Source organism: Cavia porcellus, unplaced genomic scaffold (genome assembly GCF_034190915.1).
Source record: "Cavia porcellus strain 051 isolate PalLab524CR breed Dunkin Hartley unplaced genomic scaffold, mCavPor4.1 scaffold_18, whole genome shotgun sequence".
Taxonomy (NCBI): Eukaryota; Metazoa; Chordata; class Mammalia; order Rodentia; family Caviidae; genus Cavia; species Cavia porcellus.
Window position 1 is genome coordinate 55,260,376 of NW_026947501.1, and position 18,080 is coordinate 55,278,455.

Below are 18,080 nucleotides of genomic sequence, written 5' to 3' on the forward strand. Positions count from 1 at the left end.
CCGGTTCTTGGCCCTTGTGACCTGGATCCCAAAACCTCCCTCTCTTTCCTTTAAAAGCACATTCTCCTTTCTTGCCTGCACAAGCTTGTAATAATTTTCTCTTGCTTGCATCCCAAAGAATCTTAACTAAGATGATCGTAAACTCAGAGGTCGATTTGTAAAGCTTTCCTGTCCCTCTCTTTCATCTCTTTGATGTGACATGGGGTGAATCTTTTGGGAGATCTGTGAGCCATCTTGAGGGAGGATACAATCAGAAAGGTCACAATATTCAGTAGCTTCCAAATTTGGCAAATTGGCTCAGGATTGATACCAGTCCCACCCACTATTCACTCATACGTGTAGATCCATTCTGTATGAAATTTATAATCTCCTCAATGATGCCCTTAGAAAGTTCAGGCTGGGACCTCCAAAGGAAAGTGGCCAATAAATGGCTTATCCTTGGGTCATTTTAGCAATGTCTCTCTCTCTCTCTCTCTCTCTCTCTCTCTCTCTCTCTCTCACTCTTTTTTTTTTTTTTTTTTTTTTGGTACTGGGGATGGAACTCACAACCTTGTGCTTGCTAGGCAGGCGCTTATACCACTGAGCTAAATCCCCAGCCCCCTCAACACTGTCTCTTTCATTATCAGTGATGAAGGATAGTTTTACTGCCTGCTCTACTCCTATTCCAATTTGTCTTACCAGATAGCACCTACTAACATAAGACTGTCACAAGATGACATATATACTTTCTCACCCGAGGACAATTTTTTTTCCAGTGATTGCAGATCAACAGAAAAAAAGATAAAGAGATCTGTTTAAAAACCAAGGGTTATTTTAAATAAGTGTTAATGTGAAATATTGACTGACACAGAACCCAGAAGGCAAGGAAACAAAAGTTGTCATCTCCCTGTCCTGAAAAAAAAACCCACTAAAATATAAAAAGTAAAGCAAGTCCTGAATCAGGAGCCCTGGATCTGGAAGGTCTCAGAGCCACTGCCTCCACCTTTTACTAGATCTGGTGAAATAACATTTAACTCTTGTTCTTCCATCCATGGGAAAGCCACAGAGATAGTAATTTTTACCCCTACAGGTGCCAACATCTGTCTAGGATCCTGGTATTTGAGGAACTTGAGGTATTTGAGGTTTCTGGGAGTTGAAGAATGTCAGGGAGTCAAAAACAAGAAGAGTTGATTCCTCTAATCCTACAGCAAGTTTCTTTCAATGGTGAGAGACCATTTGTCATTATAGGGCGATTTTCACTGAGCGGTCTTGCTGAGTCCCTCCAGTGCAGTCAGGTATCACCTGTCAGCAGATTGCCATCGTCTGTTACTATCAGACAGTGCCAGCAAAGGGTGAAGAGAAGCCTAGCTTTACCTCAGTGCCCTGCGTGGTCAGACTCTTCTTGGAGACCCTCAACACTTCCAGATTTAGGATCTCTGACCAACGAAACAGAAAGGGAAAGAGTGGGTCAGAAACCATCTGGTGCCATAGAAAAATGGGGGTAAAGCTGAGCAGAGAGTACGGATGACCAAACTGTCATGACAACTGGTGCTCCCACGACCCCTCCTAGGAGTCCTACTGGGGACCACACCAATCTTTGGGGCCTAGACAGATCCTTCACAGATCCTGCCCGAGTGGAGGAGGGGCCTGAGCTTCAGCATCCTTGCCTACCTGCTCTGAGACCCACTCTGTGTCTGGGCTGCCCTGGAACGTCTTCCCTTGCCGCTCAGCTGGTTGGCGTTGAACCCTTACCCTGCATACATGCACAATCCAAGCAGCTGGACCCACACCTTTCATATCCGAAGCCTCCATCAGCACCACTACTAATGTGTGACCCGGGCAACCACCCAGGATGTTCTGGGTTCTGCTTTCTCTCCAGAAGTGGGAGGAAAGCCAGGCAGCCCCATCATAGGAAACTGAGTCAGGCTGACTCAGTTGTCTCCTCTGTAAGGTACTAATCTGGGGGAATTTGCACAAAAAGCTGAGGTTTAAACAAAAGCCGTCTATTTTCTTCCAGGGGATGGCATATCTGCAGGATCTAGGACAAAGAGGCAACCTCAAGCAATCTTCTTTCCTTGCACCTTTCACCAGAGGCCATGATGCTGACGTGTGTGTGTGTGTGTGTGTGTGTGTGTGTGTGTGTGTATGTGTGTGTACGCGCATGCACGCGCGTGTGCAGAGGGGTCTGGGTAAGCTTTGATTCACCTTCAGGGCTGGGTAGGGGCCAGCTGTACTCTTTCAGTTCTCTAGCGCATTCTCTGGCCACCAGCAGGTACTACTGAGGCTGTTGACCGCCTGCATACAGAGTGTTCCTCCCCTCTGCATTGCACTGGGACACTCCAGAGCCACGTGTGTCAAAAAGCACAAGCAGGCGCCCAGGAGAGGCTGGCCAGGCTCCTGGCTGAGTGGAGGAGGGGCCTGAGCTTCAGCGCCCTTGAGACATCTCTTTGGGATTCCCAGAGATCCACTGTGTTTATTTCACACCTTGGCTCTGTTTCAAGGGTTGGTTGATGCCAGATAAATGAGGTGGTGATGAATCTCCCCAAGGAATTAGCCTTGAGAAAAGTCTACTGAATAAGCAGGGGGCTTTGAATCACACCACTCAAAAAAAAATTGTAAGTGTTTCCAATTGTTTCAGGGTTTTCTTATACAACCAGCACTGTCCAGCTGGATTATGTCGCCAAACAGCAAACAGCAGCTCCATGACTAACATGTTTGCTGATAACCTTATCATTATGCTGGATCACAGATCTCTTCTGAGGCTTCCTCCTACTCCAATTTAGTGCAGATATTTCTTTACTCTGCGTCAGCCAGCTTTGCTGTTCTGTGTGGGGTTCTGAAACACCCACACCCAGAGAAGTGGAGCAGTGAGGGGAAGCAATGAGAAATCGCCCCACCAGAGGCACTGAAGACATCACATCCTGCATGAAGACTGATCCCCAGGACACCATGAGCCCAGGGATGGTAACTTCTGGCTTGGATCATGGTGTGTTAGTCAGATTTTCCATTGCTGGGACAAAATAGCCTGCATACACTGTGGGAGACAACTTGAGTGATGCTCCTTCAATGCAGAACAATTGCTGCAACTTTGATTACATGGCAACTTATTTCCTTACACCGATAGGTACAGAGCTGGCTATGGTATTTCCTTCTCTCTTCATTTGGCTCTAAGCATTGCAGATAAAGCTAGGGAGGTACTGGTATGTAATCTCTAAAGTCATCAGACAGTTTCCCATTTCCCTCGCATTGTGCTCTCTCTAAAATATATAAGCACAGTGGGATGGTAGAGACAGTCAGCTCCACAGGAATGTCAGCTGGGTAGGAGCTCAAAGTAAAGAGGCTGTGATTCCCCAGGGCACAAAAGTTTACATCAAAGCAACAGCCTCCTAAAACAGTTCAGTTGCTGCCTTAATTGAATTATGCAAATTAATCTCCTGCATACCTTATCTCTGCATTTTGCAGAGATGCTTTTCTCCCCACCTGGCCAGCCAGCCCAAGTTACTCATGTAATTCCCCCCATCCTCACTGTCACTCATCCCTGAGCCACCCCCTTCTTCACAAGATAATAAATTTGGGGAGAGACTTAGGGTCAGGGCCTTTGTCTACACATACTCACGGGGATTGGATTTAGGATCCCCTGGCTGCCCTTAACTTGGAATATGCCTTGGTGATATCTCATCGTGAGTTGTACTGGAGGTGTTAGATTGGAATTAACTTGCTGGGATTCAAAAACATCTCAATGGGATTTTTGGATTGTGAGGAAGACTGAAAAAGGGATTACAATACTTGGATGACTGTACACAATATTTGGGATTACAATAATACACAACTTAAAGGAGAAAAGGTCTATACTGTCTCATGATTCAAGAAGTTTCAGTCCTTGGTTGACTGGCTCCAAGGAAGAAGCATTGTGGCAGAAGAGAAAGGAGAAGAAAAACTGCTCTACCCATGGCAGCCAAAAAGCAGAGAACAAGGAAAGTGAGCCAGAGGGAAAGTAAGGGGCTAGGGGCAAGAATGTAATTCCCAGGTCATGTGCCCAAGGATCTACCTCCTCCAGCCAGGTTCCACGTCCTAACAGCACATTCAGCTACATATTCAGCAATGGATCAACCCACTGCTAAGGTCAGTGCGCCCATGAGCCAATCAGCTTCCAAGAGCCCCAGATCTGAACACGCGAACCTCAAGTGGACATTCTTGATTCAAACCATGATACATGGGGACCAAAGTAGAGGGTATAAAAGATGGCAATAGGCATCCAGGTACAGATATCACCTAAGGTATCGATGGTGAACCGTTTGGCTTTCAGTGATAGCAAACAGCGGGCTGCAGCACACATGCCATAGCTTTGCCACCACTGACCTGAGCAATTGGAGGTGTGCAGGAGGCCTCTGAGAAGCTGTGGCTGTGCAGGACCAGAGTCAAGACTAGAGTTTGAGCCACGGCTTGAAGAAGAGGGCACAGAAGAGGGCAGTGGGGTCCATGTGCCATGGCCGGGGGCCAGGCCTGAGTTTTTAGACCCTGAGGATTTGGAGACAGCATTTGCTGAGAATGTGACTCACTTCTATAATCCAAAGCAGGTCCCCAGAGAGCACCACATGGCAGCTGCCATGCATGGTGGAAAAGGGCAGCAGGAGAGAGAAGAGAGCTTGGATCCTGCAGTGTAGCCTGTTATTATGTCCATCAAAAGGGAAAGGAAAGAACATCAAGTGGAGTGATCCCTCAGTGTCCATGGGGCTTGGTTCCAGGACCTCCTGTAGGTATCTAAATCGTTGGATGCTTAGGTCCTTTATATACAAAATGGCATAGTATTTACATATAACCCATGCACGTCCTCCTTGTCATGGTTTATGTCAGTGGCCCCCAGGCCTCATGCATTTGCGTTATGCATTTGTGATTGGTTCACTGTCTAGTGCTTGGGTTGATGGTGTCAGTGCTACACACATCTAGAGGTGGAACCAGCAGGTAATGTAATGGCAGGAAGAAAGTGTGTCTCTCTCTTGCCGGTTTCTGCCTTGCTGTTTGCAGCCAGCCCCGCCATGCCACCCTGCCTTGGAGCCAACTGAGTATGGACTGAAATCTTCAAAAACTGTAAGAAATAAACCTTTCCTTTCCCAGCTTTGGGCACAGGTATTTTGTCTCAGTAATGAGTAAAAAGTAACTAAGACACTCCTGTATGTTTTAAATTATCTCCGGATTACTTATCCTATCTAATACAATATAAGTACTATGTAAATAGCTGTTCTATTGTATTTTTAGGAATAATGGCATAAAAGACATCTGTACATGTTCAACACAACCAAAAATCTTGTATTTTCTCAATACAGTATTTCCAATTTATGATTGGTTGAATCCATGGATATGGAATCCATGGATACTGAAGACTTACCAAGTGCCTAACACATACAGGTTTTATGAGATGAAACCGAGCCTGTCTATGGTAAGGTCCACAGTCAGAACCATGAGGCTCTACCTACAGTACACCCAGTGACTCCCCTTTCAAGACAAGGAAACTCTCCCATTTCTCCATAAAAGCAAAACTGCAAGGCCCAGGGCTGTTTCTCCTACACCACTCTCTGATTTTAGGAAACCCAATCTGTGTTCGCTTGAGTATGGAGAAAAGAGGTCATGGATAAGTAAAGGTAACCAGCAACAATTTAAGAACTTGCTTGACCTCATCAATCCTTAAAGACAGAAGGTGGGAAAAACAAAGAAGAATTCAAGGCCAAAGTCACGTGATTAATCAGAGGCAGCAGAGTTGGGATCTGGTAGCCAACAGAGGGCTGAGAAGGCAGCGCTCCCACAAGGACAGATGGAGGGTTTCCATCACATCCAAACAAGGCCAGATTGATTCTCCACTTTTGCACTGGGATTAGGAGCCTAAATCCAGAACATGTGAAGCACAAAGCACCGGCCCCTTGACTACCCCACAGCTGCATGCCCAGAGTAGGCCTGGCTTCCCAACCCGTATTCCAGGCCTTCCCTGACTCACCAAAGAGGTATGGGGTAATTTAACTGATGCCTCCATCAATTCCCTGGGCTGTACAATGGGGCGGGGTGGGGGGACACCAGGGAATAAAGCAAGGGTCCTGGGAAAAGGAGATTGGGTCTGATGGGTGGGCCTCTGTCCCTATGGAGGGTCAGTTTAACTAGCACTGCGAGGCTCAACCAGACCTGTCTGTGGACACCTGGGAACAGGTTAGGCAGGTGAGAGTCCTGTCTGGGCTCACACAGTTGCAAAGTCACGGGTTAGATTTGAGCTGTGTTCATCCCATTAGGGAGAACAATGCTCTGTTTTGGGGTAGAAGGGCAGAATTAGCAGACCCTGATTTGTACAAGGCACAGTGATGCGTCCAGGGGCTTCAGGGTTCAAACCTGTCTCTGCAAACTTTCAGGGTTTAACTTGAGGCGAGCTATGTAACATCACTATGTAACACCACTGCCTTCCTATTTCCTGCCTTCTCTTAGACTAATTTGCTATCTTTCCACTCAAACCACATCTTAGCTTATAATTTCTTGTTGTATTGTTTTAATGGTAGCCTCAGGGTTTAGAGCACAAGTTGTGCATCCCTAATCCAAAACTTGGAAATACAACATGCACGAAAAGATCAAAAAGTTTCAGGCTTCTGAGCACTTCAACACTGCATCAGTAAAGTCTATGCAAAGATGTCAAAACCCAATGAACTTCAAACTGGAAACACTTTTAATGAAATCCCAAGCATCTCAGATAAGGGAAATTCAACCTAAGTAAATCCTAACTATCCCACTATATTTTCCAGTGATGCCATATGACTTCTTGTATAGTGTGAGAACCTTACAATGGTACATTTTATTTCCTTTCCTTTTGGCTTTTGTGCTAATGTCACCATCACATTACTTAGTTATTATTTTTGTTTGAACAGTTTTTAAAGAGATTTACATACTGAGGAAAATCTTATATATTTACCCATAAAGTTACTATTTTGATGATTTATACAAATCAATATTTATATATGGTATCATTTTCCTTATGTCTGAAAAAGCTTTCCTTTAATATTTCCTATATAATAATAAAAGTGTTGGCAATGAATCCTTTCAACTTTGCAAATCTGGCAGTGTCTTTATTTTACTTTATTTTTGAGACATAACTTTGCTAGATATAGAATTTTAGATTAATTTTCCCTTTCATTGCTTTAAAGATGCTGTTCTTTATAGCATTGTTTTCCCCTTACACACACCTTTTGAATAATACAGTTTCTGTATTTTTTCCAAGTAAGAAGCTTTTGTGCTTTTTAAAGAGAAATTTTAAATATCAGTTTCCAAAAGGAGACCAATGGAAACCTTTAAATAAATCAAGATGCATTGTGCATTCCACATAGGAAAAAAATAGTTTGCAGCCATGTAAATTTACCTAACAATGTCCATTAAATTTAAGGATCATGTGCAGCTTCCACTAACATACTAGGAATCATTAGCAAAGGTTTCTTACTAAATTGTCTTATATTAAAGACAATGAAACCTCTTCAAGATAAGTTTGCTTGTGATTTGTGTGTTCCACTGTCTTCTAACTTCCCTTGTCTCTAGTGAAAAATCTGCTGTCATCCTTCTATTTGTTATTTTATATAAACCATTTCTTCTTTAATGTTTTTCAGCCAGGCTGATGAGGAAAGGCATTACTTCCAGTAATGTGTTAGCACTGGATGTGTTCCCTCTGGTCCTTGGCTAACTTTGTTTTTTTGTACCAGAGATCGAACTCATGACCTCTTACTTGCCAGACAGATGCTTACACCACTAAGCTAAATCCCTGGCCCCTTTGGCTGACTCTTTTGTCTTTCCCTTGACTCATTTCCTCACATGCACACACTAATGTGTACTCAGTTGCATATTCAAGACAGATCTGTTGCACATCTGAGTTCTCCCTCTGTCCAGTACTCTCCCCTGTGAACTCTACACACTTGGTCTCCTTAGACTGTCAGCTGCATACCTTCAACTCGGGGAGTTTATTGTGCTCTTCCTTGGCATAGCCATACGCTCTCTTGAGACATAGCCTGGAAATGCAGGATAGCAAACTGGGGCAATCATAGAGTTTATATGGTTTATTTCCTCTCTACCTGTTATGGATTAAAAACTGCTTTTCAACTTAATGCCTGCTGGATTACATCAGCATGGTGCTGAGCACAGATGTCCCACCTGAGGAAGGTTGCCAGCATAAATAGAGAGGTGGAGAAGGAGAAGGAAGGTGTTAATGCATTGTTGTGTTGAGGTGTTGGGGCATTGTGGGCTCTCCTGTGAGTTACTGTTTGAGCCGCTGGTTCTCTTGGAGAATCTGGTCCTCACATCTATCATTGCTTCCTGGATCCAGAGGGGAAGACGTGTGCCACGTGGTCTCCAGGATGAACTCCTCACACTGGCTTCCTGGCATGTACCCAATTGTGCTTGTGGTCTGAGGAACTCAGGGCCTCCATGTCACTGAGGATGGCTGTGGTGCTTTTTAGGACAGACCTGGTCTTTGTTGTGAGTGCGACTTCTCGGCTCCAGCATAGAACCCTCATCCCATCAGCACAGCTCCTTCACCCTGCTGACATGGACTTTTTGGCTTCCACTGCTGACCTTTGGGCCTTCCCAACATGATCCATAAAAGAGACTGGTATGAGTCCTTCTTGTGGGCTCTGGATCTCCAGTTGGACTTGTGGGAGGCATTATCATGAGCTCTGGGTCTTCATCTGGACTCATCTGGACATTGCTGTAGGAATAAGGCCCTTGGCTAAATAATCTATATCTTTGGTGTTGTGGATGGATTTCTTGCATTTTCTTGTGTTAACTCCCAGTGACCATCATAAATAACATCATAAACTCCATGTCCTGATTCTAATTGTTTTCTGCACAACCCCTGACCACAACACTACCAAAAATCACTGTCCTTCACGGCTGCTGTTCTCCGGAAACCATTGAATGCTATATAGGCTTCTTTGGTCACACAGGTGTATCTGTGGCCTATCACTCCAATTCAAAAATCCCCAGTGCTCATGTGACTGAAATCTCAGTGCCTCCCAATTCCATGCCCAGCGTACAGTGCCTCCTCATACTACTCGGCCCTTAAGACAGGGCATGCGTGCCTAGCACACTCTTCCACACATAGCAAGAATGCATCAGTACTGCACAGTGATTCTTAACCAGCAGTCACGCGGGCCATATGCTTGCATGAATATGAATTATAACAGCTCCAACTGGAATGCTGTACTTTATCAGACTTTGGAGAAGAAATTCTTTCTTGTATGAAATCTCATTTACCCTAGGCTGTATTACAAAACATGGCTGACTATGCTGCAGTGGTAGAGACAGAAAAATTACAGCCTGGAAGCAAAGGAGTGAAAAGATGAGAATATGATTTAATTCTAAAGTTCTGCTTCTATTTGGGCTCTGCATTTACCTACTTCATGGCTAAGAATGTTTCTGAGGAACAAAATATAACCCTTCAAACACTCAGCCTGTCGGGCAAAGAAAGCAAGGACTGCCAAAAGTCCTGTAAAATTGGCTAATGATTTCCTGACACGGGGCGATGTTATTAAAGTCAGCTCTGAGTATTATGGAAGCATCAATTTGTGGAGAGAAAGAATCTCAGAATCCAAAGGTTGCCATGGAGAAGCTCAGGAACCACAGTGCTGGGATCATGAACTCTCACCTAGGAGAGCTGTGGTATTATTCATCCCTCCCAGGTCCAAGATAAGCCAAGCAGGTGGAACAGAAATGCTTACTCTTTTTCAGTGCTTAGGAGTCAAAGGCCTTATTCTTTTTCATTTTCAATTTAAAAAATCCTAAGATTCTGGACTCAGCAGAAGCCACCCCAAGGCCTCTGCCAGCAAATGTATTCCGCGGACACTCTTGCTTCTTTCTGTCACCACAGACACTCTCACTGACCTGCTCCCTGATATACATAGCGAGACACTTTCCCTTTGATCAGCAGGTCTGGGCTGTTTCGGAAACAGCTGGCTGTGGCGCACTAGCAAGTCATGAAATCAGTTTAGCGCATTAGGATTAGCTTTTCTTATAACGACATAAGATACAAAGAAAAAAACTAGAGAGCACATCACAGTAGTGAAGGCAATATTTCTTCATAAATTTCTTTCAACTTCATGTGTGTATGTATGTATGTTTGTAAATAGTGGGTTTTAATGAAAAGTATGTCTTTTACTTTGGGTTATGATCAAAAGAATTTGAAAACCACTGGTCCAGAAACTATTAAGCATCTTGTGTTTAACTGTTGGTGGGAGTAGAAATTAACACAACCTTTGCCTATAGTGCCAAAGTCCCTTAGATACTTGATCCTAAGAAACCATTCGAAGGTACACAAAAATCTAACAAACAAAACAAATAAAAATTTTGGTAGTAGAATGTGTTCTACAGCATCATCTATAAAAATGAAAAATATTATATAACCTGAAGAATTGGTTCAGTGAATTATGGTACCCCTACATGATAAACAGTACTACTCATTAGAATTTACTGCACACGCGTGATCTAAAGGATTATTCCTATCAAATCTTAGGTGCAAATGGGAGATTAAAAACTTTAAACTCACACACAACATAGAAAGGACATGGTGTAAAACTCTATCTTTGAGAAGCACAACTGTGGTACATGATTGCTTTATGCTTTGTGTTTTTTTGTATATTCAAAACTTTCTACAATGCATTACTTTTGTATTGGTAAAAATAATGCAATAATGCAATTTAAAATCTGCTTTACTCAGGGAAAAAAAAGCATTTCCCCCAAGTGATGCTCATGTTAGGCGATGGAAACAAATAATTAAGTTAGCAATGGAGAGAATCAAGATTTCACAAGACTGGCTGCTCACAGTGGAGAGGCAAACGTAAGGTGACAGATAGGCTCACATCTTGGTAATCTGTACAACACTTTTCATCCTCTCTTCTAAAGTCTCCAGCTCTTAAACTAGACACACGACATCAAAATTTGTCCCCAAAAACCAAGTTGTCCACATGGGCACCCTTGCTCTGAATATAAGTAGCCAAAGTAACAATACTTATGTTCTTAAAGTATTTGGGTTTTAAAAATTATAAAACAAGAAAGACCAAAGCAGACAAGTGTTGTGGAATAACTGCAAGTTCTAGGGATGAGGGGGAAATGGGCACATAGAGTACTCATTCACTGATTCACTCCGGCATTCAATCCCTCTGTCTTTCAGCGGATCATCTCCTAGCCCATCAGTTGCTTATCACCAGTCCTCAGTTGTTTACTGAATACCACTCCTATCATCCGCCTTAGGCTATCATGGTGAGGTTTAGACCCTGACCTCCAGCCCTAATTTTCTCATTTGTAAAATAATGGTCAGCAAGCATCACTGCCACCACAAATGTCTACTGCAAGCCCAGCTCCATAGAAGGCTTTGTTTCTGTGAGTGCAGTCAGAGCTCTGTGGTCCCAGGGTTGGTGGGAAGACCCAAGTGCCGGCCGCAGACAGCTGTGCGGACAGGGTGCTTCTCTTCTTCCTGGTCTACTGCATTTCTCTGGTCAGCGCTTCCTTCCTCAGCACCCTCACCTGGACTCTGCCCTGCCTACCTGGTATTCCTTAACCCACCACATCCCTGTCATCGTTCTGTGCGCAGTGTCACCTGACTGTGAAATTGTGATATAAGACACAGTCATTTGGTCTTCATCCATGATGCTCGCACAGAGCTCCCAATATATTACAGATAAATATATATTTGTTCTCTGTCTCTAGTTCCTGACAGAGAATTCCAAAAAAGCCTGTTATTACCTGCATGGTAGAAACAGGATGAGCACCTTTTGTTCTAGTATTTGGTCTTCGGCACTGATTCCTGACCTCGAGCTCCTAAACCCTTCGGAATCTTGTACTAAAGAGGCAACCCTTAGTGGGCTCCTGGACAGTTTCAGGAGGGTGGCTGCTTGACTCAAGCCACAATAAGAAGCTTGGAACACTCATCCCATCCTCTAGGAAGAAGAGAGGGATTGGATATTGAATTAATGATCAGTGATGCACATGTGACAAAGCCTCCACAATAACCACTAAACTACATGGTCAGAGAATTTGCTGAACAGACCTATCTTCCAGGAGAGTGGTGTACCCCTACTCCACGGGGAAGGAAATACCTGTGTTGGGGACCCTTCCCTAGACCTCAGCCTATGCATCTCTTAATCTGGCTGCTCATCTGTATCCTTTGTCATGTTCCTTATAACAACAGGCAAATGAGTACTGTGATCTGTGAGAGCAAATTATTGAACCATTTTCTGTTGCTGTTATAAACTCTCTGAGGCTGGGTATTCTAAAGGGAAAAGAGGTTAATTTAGCTCACAGTTTTGGAGGTTGAATGTCAAGAATTAGGTGATGCTATTAGTTGGCCTCTGTGAGGGTCCTCTGGCTACATCACAACATGGCGAGGGACATCACAAAATAGAAACCTGGTCAACACCAGTGAATGGTGCATGTGGAAAAGGGGTCCTGTGCCAAGAAAGAAAAGCAAGGGAGTTGAGGAAACTTAACTTGCTTTATAATAACCTGAGCTCGCAGTAAATTACCATCTAGTCCTGCAAGAACTAATCACATCTCAAGAGAGCTAACCCTGTCTCTCAAGAAAAACATTGATTTATTCATGAAAGCTGATCTTTCATGATCCCTAATGCCTCTTGATGACCCCATCACCTTAACATCATCACACAGGGGAATCAACTCTCAACATGAGTTTTGGGGAGGATGGATCATAGAAGACAGGAGGATTCCAGGAGGAGGCTCCGGTCAGACCCTCTCCTCAGGCCTAGGCATCCATCAGGAGTGCCCCAGCAGTGTCCTGCTTCTTCTCTGTGAGGGTTGCTCCCGTCTGAGCAGTCACTGTAAGTCTCTAACCTAACCTGCTCTAACCCAGAATCCTTGGGTTCTGATCCCAGCTGCTTCCCGCCCATTCCCAAGGCACAGCCAGATTCTGGAGCTGCAGGTGCTAGCACCACCGGATACCTCAGATCACATAGGAAGGTCACAGTGAACCATTGCCTCACCTGCCTTGAAACACCATGGCTCCTGACCCGCTGTGCCCGAGAGCCGGTGGTCATTTAATTCTCCACTGTCCTCCTTTCCCATGTGAACTCCCAAACTATGTCCTACAGGAACAGACACACATGTCTACCACCATCACCACCATCATCATGGACTCAGCCCCCTTAGCTCAGTGGTCACGCTGGCTTCTGGATAAGCCAGCACCAGTGTCCACATGGGAGAAACCCTCAGCTGTGACAGCAACTCTGTCTCTCACCCGTCCAAGGTCCCTAGCTCAGCCGCAGAGAGCAGGATGGTGCGCTTTCCAGACATTCTTCTTTCTCTTATTTTCTTCCGCTACCCTTAACTTGATCTTGACCTGTTCTCTACTGAGGCTAAAACGCTTTTTCTTCCTTTAGACCTAGAGCTAATTTCAGCTCAAGGTATTTATTTTCTTCCATCTCTGGAGATTTTTCTTATATCTGAATTTCTCATTACTTGTTTTTTCAAAGAAACTTATGCATGCAGAAGGCGCTACACTGAGCTGTGCTACAACAAAAAGCAAAGAGTACCACTATCAACCAGATAAATGGAGTCATTAAACTCGGGCAAACTCACGAGATGTAGAGGCAATTATTTGCTTAATCAGCAAAGATTTGGACGAAATGAAACTAATTGCAATGAGCAACTACTGTAGGAAAAGGACTAGTGCATTTTTTCATTTAGCTTAGTCCTTACAATATGACTCGGTGAAATAGAAAAGCATTCTGTTAGCACGTGGGGGAAACTGAGGCTCAACTGAGGTTACACATTTAAGTCAAGGTAAGTCGTATATGGCAGAGCAAAGCTAGGACACAAACCTAGATCCCTCTAGTCCTAAACAGTGTGATTTTTGTTATAAATAATGTGCCTTTTAATACCTTAAGCAAGTTTTACATTTTAATCTATGCAACAGTGTCATTACCCTGTCCTGGGCTGTGACTACAATGTAACTCTCAGAGAAAACCAGGTAAGGTTATTTTAGAAAACAATTACATGACTCTCCACGGACCTCTCCAATTCCCCCCCCCCCTTTTCACACACACACACACACACACACACACACACACACACATGCACGTGCATGCGTGCGCGCACCCTTATCTAGCTTCCAAAGCTAGAAATGGGCAGGAAATGAGAAAGAAATCATCACTAAGAAAAGAAACATGAGGCTTCTGTGCAGAGGTCAGATGAGAGCTTGCTGTGACGCCTGTGTGTGATTTAACGTCACCTGGCAGATGCAGCAGCCTGCTACAGGACAGCCTTCATCCGCCAGATCGAGAGGCTCATCTGGCAGCTCTAGTTCCTTGTGGTCCCCTTAGGTCTTCTTGAAAAGGGATCCTGGGAGGCTTTGCACACTAGGTCACTGTCACAGGACAGAAGAATGTCTCAGGAAACTCTGACGTAAGAAAGCTCAGAGTGGCCCAGAAGAAATATTAGGAAACAAAGATTGTTTGTGGCAAAATTATTCCTCATATCTAAACATGTCTGTTTAGCAGGTGATGCCTGTAATTATCTGTTTACATGCTATATCCACTCAAGTAGCAGGTAAAGAAAGAGGAATTTGGGACACGCCATCATGGTAATGGTCACGAGAAACACAAGAGTATTACAAAGTCAGCGAGAGGACAGGCTTCAATTTACAAAAGTTTATTTTGCATGACAAGACCAAATAAGACTTTTGGTGATAACACATTCAAATTATATTAAAAACAGCCGCACCCCCTGGATGAAGGATGGCCAAAGTGCTGACCTGTCCTGAACTCCATTTACAAGGATAGGATCTCAGCCCATTTGCTGAGGGAGGTGCCCTTCCATCCATTCACTTATCCACAAAGAGTAATGAGCCCTCAGTTTGCTCCAGGCTGGATTCTAGGTGCTCTAAAAATGTTAATTAGAAAACAAAGACAGCCAGGTGGGGTGGCTTACAATCCTAGTTCCTCAGAAGGCTGAGATAGGAGGGTCACAAAATTGGAGGCCAGCCAGGGCAGCTTCACAAGACTGTCTCAAAGTTTAAAAAAATACAGGGGCTGGGGATGCAGTGCAGCAGGAAGGCCTGGGTACAACTCTGTGCAGTGGCTTACATGCGAAGTTTCAACGAACTGCTCAGCCAAGTGTGGCGTCCATACAGTAACCAAAGCAGCATGTGCAGACAGCCAGGAGCTACCACGGAGATGTGGAGATGTCAAACTAAGGACTCAGGACTTCCGCGTTCGCAGAAGTGACAGTCTTCTTAATCCATGAGAGGAAGGGAAAAGATGAAAACCTGAGCCATGTCTCAGTAAAGAAAGACAAGGGTGCGAGCGGTGAATGCTGGAGGCAGGCTGGGGAGGGTGCCCACAGGAAGGTCCCTGGTGGGAAGACCATGAGCCCAGTGAAGGAGCACAGCAAAGGAGAGAGGAGGGGGTAAGGGCCAGGCAAGGGGAAGGTGCTCCAAGACCACGTGAAGGTGTTAGAGTCTCACCTAGCGCAGAAGATGCTGGAGGCCCGGGAGGATCCCAGCGAGGATTCATATTGTATTTCAGGAGGCTGGCAGTTGTGCACTTGAAGAGAGATGTGGGGGGACTGAGGCTAGGGCGGGGTCGGTGAGATAAGAGGTGAGGGAAACAAAACCAACAGAATGTGGAAATTGGCAGGATGGGGAAAGAGAAAGCTTGAAGCGTCTAGGAGGTGATGACTATAAATAAAACTAATATTTACTGAGCATGGGATATGCTCTTCTGAGCAGTCCAAATACTTACTAATTTAACCCTACCAATACTCTAAGTCAGGTATTATTCTTAATTTTCAGATGGGGAAACGGAGGCACATAATGTCAGCAGCTTTCCCAATGTTGCACAATTCACAAATGGAATCAAGACTCAGGTCCCCAGGTAGAGTCCCCGAGGCTTGCCATGCACCACACAGGGCCCTGTCCTGAGCACAGTCTGGGTGCCAAGCTATTTAATCCCCCAGCCACTCTCTGAAGCAGCTCCTGGCAGCTCATTCTGTTTCCAGTGAGAGAATTCACACCCTGAGAATGGAAGTAACTGTCCACAGAGCTGGTGCTCGGAAGCACTAGATTCTAACCCAGAGCAGCCCATCAACTGCCCACCCCTCAGAGCCTTGACTCTCAGGATTGGCTGTGGGGCCTCAGGAGTAGCCTCAGGAGACCACAGAGGAGTGGAGTCAGGCTGCTAAGTGTGCAGGGGCTCCGAGGCAGGCAGAACAGACTGAGATGTGGAAATACCAAACCCTGGAGCCTGAGAAGAGGGCCAAGATCAGGGTCTGGGCAGCCCACTTGTAAGGGGTATCTCAGAAAGTCAAGCTCAGGCGAAGGTGACCAGTCAGTCACAGAGCCACCGCAAGGAAAAACTCTGCTATCACAGTCAGTAGATGAGAACGTGGAAAGCACCAGGGTGGGTGCAGCACAAATGTCCCATGAGACCCAGATGTCAGTGTCCACGTCGAAGCACTGAGAGGGAAGCGTGCAGGGTGCAGCAGCCGGCAGTGAGAAGAGACCTGGGTACCATGGGCCCCATCAAAGGAGGCAAAGAAGACAATCCAGGCACAGCACTACACCAAAGGCAGGAAATGGGAATCCCACCTGGCTGCACCTGTCTTGTGAGCCTCAGGGTCTGGAGAGGCCCCTGGCCCGCAGGTGGCTGGGGAAAGGGAGGGCTTCTCCCATCTAGAGGAGGCAGGCAGGGGGAAGCCCCGCTGGCTCCTCTGGAAGCCACGACTGCTCTTTGGCTTCTCTTCCTGAGGCCCCCTCAAGCTGACCTTCCCCTCACCACACAGGCATTGCCCAATACTGGGCAGCAGAGGGTCTCATCACTTCCAAGGCCAAACAGACTCCAGAAGACCCCAGTTCTGCTATGGTTTGAATGTAATTTATCATGTTGGAACTCACGCAGGAGTTTAACTTCCAAAGTCTCTTATATCATGGATGAAGCAGGGGAAACTTAATCTGACTGTGGTGTTTAACGGCCGGGCCTTTGGGAAGTGATTCGCGTAGATTTGGCCATGACAGTGGAGACCCCCAAATCGAGTCCTGGCTTTATAATGAGGGGAGAGATGACATGGACACAGAGAAACACCTGTACTCCCACTGTGATGTTATGCTACCAAATGAGACCTTCAAAGTGTCTGTGATGTGCCATTTACATGTCCAACCCCCAAACCTGTGAACTAAAGAAACCCCTTTCCTTGTAAAGTGGTCTGCCTCAGGTATTCACTCTAAGAGTGAAAGAGGGAATAACATAGGTTCCATCCCTTCCTTGGTTGAGGACAAGAGAAGGTGATGGTGTGGGTGGGAGTGGGTGAGCTCAAGAAGGGCCGGCAGGTAGAGGCAGAAGGGAAAAGATGCAAGTAGGGACCCTTTGTGCACACGCTCTGCTGGTCCACCCACTGCTGTCAACCACAGCCAGGCCTCAAGAGCTGCGCTTGGCAGCCCAACCACCAACTCAGCCACCAGCAGTGTGCAGGGCCCAGTAAGCCAGACTGCCAGATGCAACACCCAGAAACTGAGGCTGCCTGGTGAAATTAGAATTGCAGGTAAATAATGCATAAATTTCAGCTTAAATATTCTATACTTAGACTAACATATGGATGCAATGGTTATCTGCAATTCTAATTTCACTGGCGCCTGTATTTCACCCAGCAACCCAACTAGCAAGGCCTGGTGTAGCTGCTGGGTACACATCAACACTGGCAGAATTCAGCCCGCCCCAGTCTATCACTGACCTTCTCACTGAAAAGCTGACTGCTCATGTTTTTGTCAAGGTGACAGAAGGAGCAGGTTCCTCCTTGGTCTGACCTGGCTGGAGGTTTGCTGTTCCTGCCCAGTAGCTCCAGACTCCCACACCTAAAGATGCGGACCGTGCTCTTGCTCCAACAGGACCCATAGTGCTGAATGAATAGTTACCTCACTGCTGAAGCCTCAAGTGTCCCTGGGGCAGCTCCACGGGAGATGGAGATGGAACCTGGAGCCAAGGGTGACAACCTTCGTGGAGAAAGAAAAGGGAGAGCAAGTGTGTGGGAGGAGCCATAGTTAGCATACATTTTTGTTGTTTTACAACTAATTTGATTAACAAATTGAT

The 18,080-nt window shown here is 45.5% G+C and overlaps 1 long non-coding RNA gene across 5 annotated transcripts in view; it reads right to left on the bottom strand.

The window, feature by feature from the left end:
• Nucleotides 1-18,080, bottom strand: part of LOC134471368 (uncharacterized) — a 200,337-nt gene that overhangs the window by 20,948 nt on the left and 161,309 nt on the right. For all 5 annotated transcript variants that reach the window (XR_010040802.1, XR_010040803.1, XR_010040801.1 and 2 more), the window contains one exon: nucleotides 17,906-17,983. This is a non-coding gene — a long non-coding RNA (uncharacterized LOC134471368). The remainder of the gene's footprint in view (nucleotides 1-17,905; nucleotides 17,984-18,080) is intronic.